This window comes from Nyctereutes procyonoides, unplaced genomic scaffold (genome assembly GCF_905146905.1).
Source record: "Nyctereutes procyonoides isolate TBG_1078 unplaced genomic scaffold, NYPRO_anot_genome, whole genome shotgun sequence".
NCBI lineage: Eukaryota > Metazoa > Chordata > Mammalia > Carnivora > Canidae > Nyctereutes > Nyctereutes procyonoides.
Genome location: NW_026575034.1, coordinates 17189205 through 17202781, shown reverse-complemented (window position 1 = coordinate 17202781; position 13577 = coordinate 17189205). Strand labels below are relative to the sequence as shown.

At 41.7% G+C, this 13577-nt stretch overlaps 1 pseudogene; it reads right to left on the bottom strand.

The window, feature by feature from the left end:
- Positions 1-6321: 6321 nt before the first annotated feature.
- Positions 6322-11471, bottom strand: LOC129504812 (translationally-controlled tumor protein-like; annotated as a pseudogene).
- Between the last annotated feature and the right edge of the window lie 2106 nt (positions 11472-13577).

Below are 13577 nucleotides of genomic sequence, written 5' to 3'. Positions count from 1 at the left end.
GACAGAGGGAGAAGCAGGCTCCATGCAGGGAGCCTGACATGGGACTTGATCCCTGGTCTCCAGGATCAGGCCCTGGGCTGAAGGCGGTGCTAAACCACTGACCCACGGGGGCTGCCCAAAAAGTAAACTATTTTTTAATGCAAACTGCCACTTAAAAAAATTTTTTTTTTAAGATTTTATTTATTGATGAAAGACACACACAGAGGGAGAGACAGAGGCAGAGGGAGAAGAAGGCTCCCAGTGGAGATCCTGAGGCGAAACTCAATCCCAGGACTCCAGGATCATGCCCTGAGCCGAAGGTAGATGCTCAACTGCTGAGCCATCCAGGCGTCCCTAAAAAAAAAAAAAAAAAAAAAAAAAAAAAAAAAAAGGTTTTTATTTTTTAAAGATTTTATTTATTCACTCGCCACTGGGGCTGCCCAGTAAACTATTTTTGAATGCAAACTGCCACTTAAAAAGAATTTTTTTAAAGAGATTTTATTTATTTATTGATGAAAGACACACACACAGAGGCAGAGACACAGGCAGAGGGAGAAGCAGACTCCATGCAGGGAGCATGACGTGGGACTAGATTCCCGGTCCCCAGGATCACACCCTGGGCTGAAGGCGGCACTAAGCCGCTGAGCCATCCGGGCTGCCCAAAGGTTTTTAATTTTAAGTAATCTCTACACCCAGCATGGGGCTTGAACTCACAACCCTGAGGTCAAGGGTCACATGTTCCATTGACTAAATCAGCCAGATATCCTGCCGCTTTTTGACACTATATGAAAACAACAGAAGAGGGAGCTCTGTGAAGTTAGAAAAAGTATTTGAACAAAATTCAGGAAAACTAAACACACCAACATAATTAACAGAAAAGTATCAGGTTCAAAAATTCTATGAGGAAGGGAAGGGCAGCCCCGGTGGCACAGTGGTTTAGTGCCGCCTGCAGCCCGGGGTTTGATCTTGGGGACCCTGGATCGAGTTCCACCTCAGGCTCCCTGCATGGAGCCTGTTTCTCTCTCTGCCTGTGCCTCTGCCCCCTCTGCCCCCCTCTCTCTGTGTGTCTCTGTGAATAAATAAATAAAATCGTAAAAAAAATTCTATGAGGAAAAGGAGTAAGTAGCATTATAATATACCCACAGACAATGAGAGAGCATGCCAGAGAGACATGTTAAAAGAGATAAAAAAAAATACCATTCAGTTTCCAAATAAGACATTAAAGAATAACAAATTGGAATTAGAAAGCTTAGAAATGAGACGATAAGACTAAAGAAAGAAATCATTTTAGAAATGAAGACTGAATTAGGAGAAAACTCAAAGGGAAACACAACAAATAATGCCTTAAGATAAATAGCAGAAAAGGAGGAATTTAAAAGGCACCTTTTTATTTGGAAATGATTTCAGATTTATAGAAAAGTTGCAAAGATAGTACTGAGAATTTCTGTATACTCATCATCCAGCTTACTGAATGTTATCATGACCATGATGCATTGTTAAAGCTAGGAAGTTAACACTGATACTATGTTAGAAATAAAGCTACAGGGATCCCTGGGTGGTGCAGCGGTTTAGCACCTGCCTTTGGCCCAGGGTGCGATCCTGGAGACCCGGGATCGAATCCCACGTCAGGCTCCCGGTGCATGGAGCCTGCTTCTCCCTCTGCCTATGTCTCTGCCTCTCTCTCTGTGTGACTATCATAAATAAATAAAAATAAAAAATAAAGCTACAGATTTTATTTGAATGTTACCTGTGTTTTCACTGTTGTCTTTTCTTTGATTTCAGGGTCCAAAGTTACTTACTTTGGAAGATAATGATATAAAGACACTTAATAACATAATGTTTACAATGCCCAGCATCCAAAAAATTCCAAGTTATGAGAAGCAAGGAAGTATGACCCATAAATAAAAAAAGAACCAGTCAAAAAAAAAAAAAAAAAAAAAGAACCAGTCAATAGAAACAGACGAGGATATTAAAGAAATAATGGAATTTGCGGAAAAGAACTTTAAAAGTTATTATAAGTATGTTCAAGTATTTAAAGAATAACATGAATAAGAAAGGAGATGATAGATATAAATAAATACTAGATGGAAATTCCAGAGCTGGTAAATATAAAATAAAAAGTTTACAGTATAGGCTTGACATATTGGACATTTTTTAAAAAGATTTATTTATTTATTTTAGAGAGAGAGAGTCTTAAGCGGCTCTATACTGAGCATGGAGTCTGACACAAGGCTCCATCTCATGATCCTGAAATCATGACCTGAGCTGAAACCTAGAGTTGGATGCTTAACCTACTGCACCACCCAGCACCCCAACAGATTATACATTATAGAAAAGATCAGTGAGCTTGAAGATAGAGCAATAGAAACTATCTAAACTTTCCTATAGAGGAGAAAAAAAAAGAGTGAAAGAATTATCAGGACTTCTCTAACCTAGGCGTAGCCCCAAAGTTGGTGGTAAGGACAAAGGAATAATGGCAGAAAGTTTCCATATATTTAAAAAAATATTTTATTTAGGGATCCCTGGGTGGCGCAGCGGTTTAGCACCTGCCTTTGGCCCAGGGCACGATCCTGGAGACCCGGATCGAATCCCACGTCGGGCTCCCAGTGCATGGAGTCTGCTTCTCCCTCTGCCTGTGTCTCTGCCTCTCTCTCTCTCTCTCTCTGTGTCTCCATAAATAAATAAGATCTTTTTTTTTTTTAAAGGTAGACTTTACAACAAGAACTATTACTATGGATAATGAGAGTTGTTTTCTTTTCTTTCTTTCTTTCTTTCTTTCTTTCTTTCTTTCTTTCTTTCTTTCTTTCTTTCTTTCTTTCCTTCTTTCTTTCTTTCTTTCTTTCTTTCTTTCTTTCTTTCTTTCTTTCTTTCTTTCTTTCTTTCTTTCTTTCTTTCTTTCTTTCTTTCTTTCTTTCATTTGACAGAGAGAGAGCACAAACAGGGAGTGGCAGGCAGAGGGAGAGGGAGAAGCAAACTCGAGCCTCCCTGCCAGGACCCCAGGATCATGACCTGAGCTGAAGGCAGATGCTTACCTGACTGAGCTACCCAGGCACCCCAATAAGGGACATTTCCTAATGACAAGATGGTCAGTTCATCACGAAGACATAAAGGTAAATATGTATAAACCCAATAAGAGAGCTTCAAAATATATGAAATAGAAACTGACAAAAATGAAAGGAGAAACACTCCAGTCTTAGTAGTTTATGTGACAGATAACCAGTAAGAATTAAGAAAACTTGGGACACCTGGGTGACTCAGTGGTTGAGCGCCTGCCTTCAGTCCCTGGCATGATCCTGGAGTCCCGGGATCAGGTCTCACATCGGGCGGGATCGCTGCATGGAGCCTGCTTCTCCCTCTGCCTGTGTCTCTGCTTCTCTCTTTTCTTTTTTTAAAGATTTTATTTATTTATTCATGAGAGACCGAGGCAGAGGGAGGAAGATACGGTGTCCCCATACTACCAATTTTGATTTGTTGTGCTTTCATTATCATTCAGTTTGAACTATCTTACAATTTTCTTTCTTTGATCTGTGGCTTATTTAGAAGAGTGTCATTTATTTTCCAAATATTTGTGGATTTTTGAGTTATCTTTTTGTTACTGACTTCTCATTTAATTCATTTTTAGAGAATGTATTCTCTGTGATTTCAGTTCTTCTAAATTTATTGAGACTTGTTTTATGACCCATAATGTGTTCTGTCTTGGTGATTTTCCCATGTGCACTTGCAAAGAATATGTGTCTGTTTTTGTGGCGTGTTAATGTCAGATAAGTCCAACAGGTGGATGGTATTCAAGTTTCCTTAATTCTTTTTTTTTTTTTAGTGATTTTATTTATTCATGAGAGACACAGAGAGAGAGAGAGAGAGGCAGAGACATAGGTGCTCAACAGCTGAGGCACCCAGGCATCCCATAAATAAAAGCTTACAATTGACAGTATGTAGCTAAAGTAGTGCCTTCAAATACATTTTAGCTTTAAATGTTGCTATTAGAGAATAAAGGTCTAGGAATCAATGATCTAAGCTATCATAAAAAACTGCTAGAGGGCAGCCCTGTGGCTCAGTGGTTGGGCTCCGCCTACGGCCCAGGACGTGATCCTGGAGACCTGGGACTGAGTCCCACATCCGGTTCCCTGCATGGAGCCTGCTTCTCCCTCTGCCTGTGTCTCTGCCTCTCTCTCTCTCCTCTCTGTGTATTCTCATGAATAAATAAATAAAATCTTAAAAAAAAAAACTGCTAGAAAATGAAGAGCAAATTGAAATAATTGAGATAATTGGTATTATTTTTCTATGAAAAATAATAGTAAATAAAATTAAAAGCTTGTCTTTTGTAAAGATCATTAAAATGGATAAACCTGTAACAAGACTAATGAGAAACAAATTGCCAGCATTTGGAAAGAAAGGAGAGATGTCATTATAGATCCTACAGATTTATTTATTTTTTAAAAATTTTATTTACAAAAAAAATTATTTACTTATTCTTTAATAAGTGAAAACAGGTATTTTATCTTACTTTGTTTTTGTTTTTTAAAGTAGTCTCCATGCCCAGCGTAAGCCGCGTGGGGCTTGAAGTCACAACTCCAAGATCAAGATCTGAGGTGAGATTAAGTGTCAAACACTCAATCGACAGAGCCATCCTGGTGCCCTAGACACTATAGATTAAAAAAATAATAAGATAATTTTATAGACAACTTTATGCTTAGTGAGTGAATTCTATCAGATATTTAGAATGAAGTAATACTAATTGTATATAAGCTCATTTTAAAAACGGAAGAGCAAAAATCCTCAACTCATTTTAGGAAGTCAGTGTTATCTTGATACCAAAACCAGACAGAGATACTACAAAAAAAAAGCTTAAGAGCAGTGTCTTTCTTGAACAGAGATAAAAAATATTCTTAGTGTCCCAGCAAACTGAAACACAGTATATGAAAATGATGACAGGTCATGACCAAGTGGAGTTTATCCCAGGAAATGGGAGATGGACTTAACATTTGAAACAGAGAATCCATCAGTATCTGAAGATATTTTTTTTAAGATTTTATTTATTTATTCATGAGAGACACAGAGAGAGAGGCAGAGACACAGGCAGAGGGAGAAGTAGGCTCCCCGTGGGGAGCCCCATGTGGGCCCTGATCCCACAGGAAACACTCCCTGAACCAAAGGCAGACGCTCAACTGCTGAGCCACCCAGGCATCCCTAGTGTCTGAAGATCTTAATTATTCCACATATTTCACCTAGTTTTTTTTTTTTTTTATAATTTATGATAGTCACAGAGAGAGAGGGAGAGAGAGAGAGAGAGAGAGGCGCAGAGACATAGGCAGAGGGAGAAGCAGGCTCCATGCACCGGGAGCCCGATGTGGGATTCGATCCTGGGTCTCCAGGATCGCGCCCTGGGCCAAAGGCAGGCGCCAAACCGCTGTGCCACCCAGGGATCCCTCACCTAGTTTTTGTATAGTTTTATTTTTCATATTAAAAATTTAAATAATCTGGAATTTATTTGAGTATGGTGGCAGGTGAGAATATGACTTTTTTTTTGCCAGTTATTTTTCCCATTTGTTGAATAATTTGACATTTTCCCATTAATTTTTCTTTCCTTTTTTTTTGCTTCCGACTGTATTGGTCTCTCTCTCTTTTTTTTTTAAGGTTTTATTTGTTTATTCATGAGAGACACACACACACAGAGAGAGAGAGAGAGAGAGAGAGAGAGAGGAAGAGAGAGAAGCAGGCTCCAAGCCGGGAGCCAGATGTGGGACTCGATCCCAGGTCTCCAGCATCACACCCTGGGCGGGAGGCAGGCCCTTAAACTGCTGAGCCACCCAGGGATCCCCTATATTGGTCTCTTTTTAATTCTTTCTGGTGATCTCTTCCAGAGTTAACTATTTCCCGTTTGTAGGTTATGAACTGTGTGAGGAATCCACTTCAAATGTTGACACAGCTATGAGCATGGCCTTCCCTTTTATTTAAACTCAGAATTAAGACTTTTTTGGTTCTTGTTTTTTTATATTCCAGAGCTACAAGTAGTCTTCACTGTAGGTTATCTTATGCTTTCTAGCAGTAGTCTACAACCAGACTCTAGGTGCTCCAGGAAACTACACAAGGAGGGATTTAAAAATGTAGGCATCTAAGAGGCATCCTCTCAAATGAGTTTAAATGCATTTTATTTTCAGACAACCTATGTGACATGTATTTTTCTTAAAAACAATGCCTCCACTCCAGATAAATCAAGGTCAGAATAAATGAAGAGCTGAAAAGGACATCAGCCCCATTTGTTTAAGTCCTTGTGTTGTGTGGATGAAAAGTAGCAGCCGATTAGGACAACAGGTGTTACATCCAAAGTAACAGCCACATTCTTTAACTTGTATCCATTTCTAAACCATCCTTAAAGAAAATCATATAGGGACACCTGGGTGGCTCAGTGGTTGAGCATCTGCCTTCAGCTCAGGACGTGATCCTGGGGTACCAGGACTAGATCCCACATCGTGCTCTCTGCAGGGAGCCTGCTTCTCCCTCTGCCTGTGTCTCTGCCTCTCTCTCTCTCTCTCTCATTAATAAATAAATAAAATCTTTAAGAAAAAAAAAAAGAAAATCATATGGGGTGTCTGGGTGGCTGAATCCTTTAAGTGACAGTGGGACTCTTGATTTGGGCTCAAGTCATGGTCTCAGGGTCCGGATATCAAGCCCCAGGTCAAGCTCCCAGCTCAGGGGGGAGTCTGCTAGAGATTCTCTCTATTGGGCAGCCTGGGTGGATCAGCAGTTTAGTGCCACCTTTGGCCCAGGGCTTGATTCTGGAAACCCGGGATCGAGTCCCACGTCGGGCTCCCTGCATGGAGCCTGCTCTCTGCCTGTGTCTCTGCCTCTCTCTCTCTCTTTGAATGAATGAATGAATGAATGAATGAATGAATAAATAAATAAATAAATAAATAAATCTTAAAAAAAAAAAAAAGATAGTCCAGCAGAGCAACCATGCCACCTGGATTCATGTTCTCTTCAATAAAGAACTGTAGTTTCTGAAATTAACAAGGTTGGGCTTGATGTGTTCTGCAGCCCCTGTCATAGAAGGTTTTTACTCTTTTCAGCCTCTGTTCTTCAAGTTTGCCTTTGATCCATTACATCTTTGATGTACTTCTTGTAGGCTTTTGTGAAGCTTGTTTCCTGCAAGTGATGGTTCATGACAATATTACCACCAGTGATGACTGTGCTTTCCGTACTTTCAACCTCTGGGCTTTCAGCAGAGGCATTTCCACCAAAGAACGAGTCATCATTGTTACCCTCTGTCCTCCTGATCAACTTCCCTTCCACCTCCAGGCACCGGGGAATGCAATCTCAGTGATCTCGGCATCAGCATCGGCATCAGCATCGTGGCTGATGAGGTTGCAGTAGATGATCAAGATAGCCTCTGGAGAGAGGAGGGCGGTGCTAACTTAGCAGGAGCAGGGAGCTCTGGGCCAGGGAGGTGCAGCCCCAGCAGTCCTAGAAGGGGTGGGAGGAGTGAGGCGGGTGGAGTGAGGAGGGGTGGAAAAGCTCCCCATTTCTGATGTTTCCTTTATCCTATCTAAAATTACTAATTTGCATGTTTGCCAGTACTTTTGCCTTTAGGAAATGTTAATGTTTAATATAGTATTTTAAATATATTTTCTAAAAAAGAAATTTAAACAAACAAACAAATAAATAAATGTTCTATCTGGCAAAACAAAGAATCTTCAATACTTTTCTTGTAAACATTTTCCCCAGCTCTTCTTTGTTTAGATTAAATGTATTTATGAACAGGAAATATGTTTACTTGGCTTAAAACTCAAATCACAGAAAAGGGTATACAGATAAAATGAATGTTGCTAGTCTGCTTTTCTTTCTCTTTCTTTCTTTCTTTCTTTCTTTCTTTCTTTCTTTCTTTCTTTCTTTCTTTCTTCAGATTTTACTTATTTATGAGACAGAGAGAGAGAGAGAGAGAGAGAGGCAGAGACACAGGCAGAGGGAGAAGCAGGCTCCATGTAGGGAGCCCGATGTGGGACTCGATCCCAGGACCGCCAGATCACCCCCCCAGCCAAAGGCAGGCACCAAACTGCTGAGCCACCCAGGGATCCCCTGCTAGTGTTTCTTTTTAAAGATATATTTATTTGTTTGAGAGAGAGCGAACACCAGTCCACGAGGCAGGGTGGGGTGGGGGTCAAGAGCAGAGGGAGAGGGAGAGAGAGAGAGACCCAAGCAGACTCTGTGCTCAGTGTGGGGACTTACCCCTGACTGGATCTCACGACCCTGAGATCATTACCTCAGTGGGAAACAAGAGGCCATCACTCAACTGACTGTCATCCAGGTGCCTCATTGCTAGTTTTTGTGTGTGTGTGTGTGCATTTATTCATAGATATTTTACAGTTAGATTACTAAATATGCAAAAATATTTTTTCCTAAGTAAAATATTATATATACACACATAATTGGTTGCAAATTATGCAGTGTTTTTTTTTTAAGATTTTATTTATTTATTCATAGACACACAGAGAGAGAGGCAGAGACACAGGCAGAGGGAGAAGCAGGCTCCACGCAGGAAGCCCGACGTGGGACTCGATCCCAGGTCTCCAGTATCACACCGCAGGCTGCAGGCGGCGCCAAACCGTTGTGCCACCGGGGCTGCCCAATTATGCAGTCTTAATGTACTTTGCATTTTTTATTTTTATTTTATTTTATTTTATTTTGTTTTGATTTATTTATTTATTTATTTATTTATTTATTTATTTATTTATTTACTTATTTATTTAAAAGACTTATTTATTTATGAGAGACACACAGAGAGAGAAGGGGGCACAGAGACACAGGCAGAGGGAGAAGCAGGCCCCACGCAGGGAGTCTGACGCGGGACTCGACCCCGGGTTTCCAGGACCAGGCCCTGGGCCGAAGAGGGTGCTAAACCACTGAGCCACCTGAGGCTGCTCAATTTGCATTTTTAAAAAAATAATTATTTTTTCAGGAGAGACAGAGAAGCAGAGACACAGGTAGAGGGAGACGCAGGCTCCATGCAGGGAGCCGGATATGGGACTCCATCAAGGACCCGGGATCACACTCCGAGCCAAAGGCAGATGCTCAACTGCTGAGCCACCGAGGTGTCCCTGTACTCTGCATTTTCACTTAATGTTGTGTCTTGGAATTCATTCCATTTCAGGACATAAAAGCTTCCTCATCATTTTTTACATAATATACCATTGAGTGGATACTACAATTTATTGAACAATTTCCTACTGATAGATATTTGATTCCATATTTTTTTTTAAGATTTTTTTTCAAAAGATTTTATTTATTTATTCATGAGAGACAGAGGCAGAGACACAGGCAGAGGGAGAAGCAGGCCCCACGCAGGGAGCCCAATGCGAGACTTGATCCCAGGACTGCCGGATCACCCCCCCGCCCCCCCAGCCAAAGGCAGGCACCAAACTGCTGAGCCACCCAGGGATCCCTAAAGATTTTATTAAAAAAAAAAAAAAAAGATTTTATTTAGGGCAGCCTGGGTGGCTCAGCGGTTTAGTGCCACCTTCAGCTCAGGGCGTCATCCTGGAGACCCGGGATCGAGTCCCACATCAGGCTCCCTGCATGGAGGCTGCTTCTCCCTCTGCCTGTGTCTCTGTGTCTCTCTCTCTCTGTGTGTCTCTTATGAATAAATAAATAAAATCTTTAACAACAACAAAAAAAGATTTTATTTATTCATGAGAGACACACACACAGAGAGAGAGAGAGAGAGAGAGGCAGGCAGAGACATAGGCAGACTCAATCTGCCTTCAGCTCAGGTGGTGATCCCAGGATCCTGGGATGGAGTGCTGTATCAGGCTCCCCTCAGGGCGGTTTCTTCTCCCTCTGCCTATGTCTCTGCCTCTCCCCCTCTCTCTCTGTGCCTCTCATAAATAAATAAATTTAAAAATCTTAAAAAAAGGCACATACACTTACAATTTTTTTTAAAGATTTTATTTATTTATTCATGATAGACATGGCGGGGAGGGTGCAGAGACAGGCTCCATGCCAGGAGCCCGACGTGGGACTCGATCCCAGGACTCCAGGATCACGCCCTGGGCCAAAGGCAGGCGCTAAATCGCTGAGCCACCCAGGGATCGTATTGCTACATTGCTCTCCTTAGAGGCTGTAGCAATATATAATACCATCAGCAATGTATGAGAGTACCTATTTACCCACATGCTTATCAACTACATGTTTTTGAATTTTTTGAATGTAATATTCTAGGGGTTAAAAAAGGTTTACACAGTGTATTGTTTTAACTCACATTTCTTTTATTATGAATGCTTTTTCAAAAGCTCTACCTTGGTGGGCCTAAGTGTCTGCCTTCAGCTCAGGTCATGAACCCTGGGTCCTGGGTAGAGCCCCGTGTTGGGCTCCCTGCTCTGTTGGGAGCCTGCTTCTCCTCCCTCTGTCCCTTCCCTCTTCCCCCACTTTGCCCTGCTTGTGCTCTCTCTCTCTCTCAAATAAATAAAAAAAAAATTTTAAAGCTCTTCTTAGCTTTTGTTTCATTCCTGGAAGTTATCTTGGGATTTTAGTATATAGCATTGATAACTAAGGTAGAGCATTGATAAATATGACAATTTCGTTTTAGCACCCTTTGTTTTTGTTTTATTCCTTTATTGCATTAGCCTTAACTTCTATAATAATATTAAATAATAATGGTGAGACTTAGAATCCTTTTTTGGTTACTGATTTTATTTTATAATTTTTTTTAAAAAAATTATTTATTCATGAGAGACACACACAGAGAGAGAGAGGCAGAGACACAGGCAGAGGGAGAAGCAGGCTCCATGCAGGGAGCCCGATGTGGGACTCGATTCTGGGTCTCCAGGATCAGGCCCTGGCTGAAGGCGGCACTAAACCGCTGAGCCACTGGCTGCCCTTGGTTATTGATTTTAATGGAGCAGTCTCTTGTATTTCAATTATAAGTAAGATATTGCTACTTCTCATTATGTTAAGAGATTATCTTACTCTTCCTAAAATTTTAAAGATTAAAACAAACAAACACGTGGAATTCTAGCAAATGCTTTTCAGAATCTAGATTTGGGTGATTTTCTTTTCTTTCTTTCTTTCTTTCTTTCCCTTTTTTATGGATGAGCTGTACAGTTTTAATATATTTCCTATTGCCAAATGAACTCTACATTGCTAAAATAAACCTTGCTTGGCTACTATGGATGATTTTTTTAGCATCCTTTAATCCAGCTTGTTCAGGTTTTCTCAAAACTTTTCTGTCCACATTTAAAAGTGAAGCACTGTTGTTTCTTTTTGTATATATGCTGTTCTGGACAGGTTTTGTTATCAGGGTTATGATGACCTCATAAAATGAACCAGGCAGCCTTTCTTCTTTGCTTTTTTGCCTAAATTCATCTCTGTTCTCCTGGCTGACGAGAACAGGGCTGGCCAGTGCCCAGAGCTACTCCAGGACCCTGGCTACCAGCAGCGTGTTCTGAGCCCTCTTCTTGACTCCCAGTGCTGTTGTCTCTGGCATCCTTCTGCTTCCCCATCTCCTTCAGGCTGACTTCCCAGTGAGCTCCCTTAGCATTTGAGCTTCAACCTGAGCTGCCCTCTGGGTGAACCCAGAGGAGGGGATTTCCTTGGCAGATGGTGGCTCTCCATGGGCTCCTCCCACTTCCTCCTGGAGCTCTCTCCCAGCTGCACTCAGAGCTCTCTCCTGAGCTTCTGCTGCCAGCTCTCTGCTGCCCTCACCTGCCCTCTGGCCACCATGTCTGTCCTTGCCATGGTTTCCTGCAGCCAGAGGCATGGAGAATGGAACTCACTTCCACAGGTTTAGTGTTCACAGATGTCTTGAAGTCCTTGGGAATACTCCAGAGCATCTGGTTTGAAGGGGGTGTTGTAGTGAGGCAATGAGTTGTTCTGGCTGCCTCTGAAGAAAATGCTTCAATAGACCCAAATGGCTCTGCTCTTAGGGAGGAAACACAAATCACATTTATACCAAAGGGCACCTCCAAGGAGACCTAGTGTGGTGTGGCAGGACATGAATCCCAGAGCGAAGATGGGGGTCACATTTAGTCTGTACCTTTAACTAACATGAATATGGTATCCCCAGAGACAGATGTGCCCCAGGAGGTGACAATGACTGACACCCTACACACCCTGCCGCTTCCTTGTCCTTTCCTGCCACCTGAGACAATTTGATGTCTAGCCTTTCTGTTCAGCTGTCAGCTGTGAATGACATCAGGTGGTGAGGCCTGAGCTGTGCAGTGAATTGTCTGGCTCAGGCTGACACTTTTCTTGCCAATGATGGCATCTAAGGCCAAGGCCATGGGGAGGCACTTTTGTAAGTATGTTGTTTGTCATATTTAATCTCATCTAGTGGTTAAGAGTATGACATCTAGAGTCAGGCAGATTTGGGTTTGAATCCTGGGTATGTCACTTACTAGCTGTGTGATCTTGGACAAGTAATGTGACTTCCCTGAGCCATTGTTCCTTATCTTTAAAATACAAAAATAACAGATAAACTTATTCGATTGTTGTGAGATAATAATGTGTATAAAGCATTTGGCCTAATGCCTAATTTAGTAAATATTCTATGTATGTTACTTAAGCTGCTTCTTTATTCCCTAAATTTTTAAAAAATTATTTGTTTATAATCTCTATATCTGATGTGGGGCTTGAATTCATGACCCTGAGATCAAGAGTCACATGCTCTTCTGACTGAGCCAATCAGACAACCCTTTTCTGATTATTAATGTATCTCTCCTGTGAATCAGGGTAAATTCTCAGCTGACATTCAAGACTCTCTATGATCAGTATTCAGGGTGTGTTTCCAATCTTTTTTTTTTTTTTTAAAGATTTTACTTATTTATTCATGAGCGACAGAGAGAGAGAGAGAGAGAGAGAGAGAGAGAGAGAGAGAGGCAGAGACATAGCTGCAGGGAGAAGCAGGCTCCCTCCAGGGAGCCTGAAGTGAGACTTTCTCCCAGGATCCCTGGATCATGACCTGAACCAAAAGCAGATGCTCAATCACTGAGCTACCCTGGCATCCCTGTCTTTCCAGCCTTATCTCCACTGCTCCATTGAGCTTACTCTATCAGTCAAAATCTCACCTCCTTGCTCTTGTTCATGCTGTTCTCTTAAATGAACCTCTTCCCTTATCATCATGTGTTGAGAATCTTCCCAACTATCATGACCGAAGCTCAATATCATGTAACCCAGGAGGAGTTCCTGGCTACCCCATTCAGAGGTTCTCTAGAGCTGCCTCATTACCATTGTAACTGCCTTCAGTCAAGAATCAGGAGATGAGATTGGCTCCTGAGCATAAAATTTAATGAGAATGTTCATGTGACAGATGTCCTGAGTGTCTATGAATGTGTCCCTCCTGGAGAGTTGATCTCTGAATGCCTTGGGCCTTAGAGGCCCTGTTGGCTCCAGAATTTCTGCACTGTGGGGCTAGGAGGCATTCTGGTTGGGGGCGTTGGGGAAGCTAGCAATCTTGTTTTGTCTGGCAAGGACACTGATTTCACTTGTGTTGTACGCTTATTAGGGATGGCTTAGGGGAGGGGATAAGAGGTTAGGGTTGAGTGCCATGGATGTTTCTTAATCTGTGAATGAGTGAATGGAGTCCTTAAGCCTGGCCAATAACTGAACCA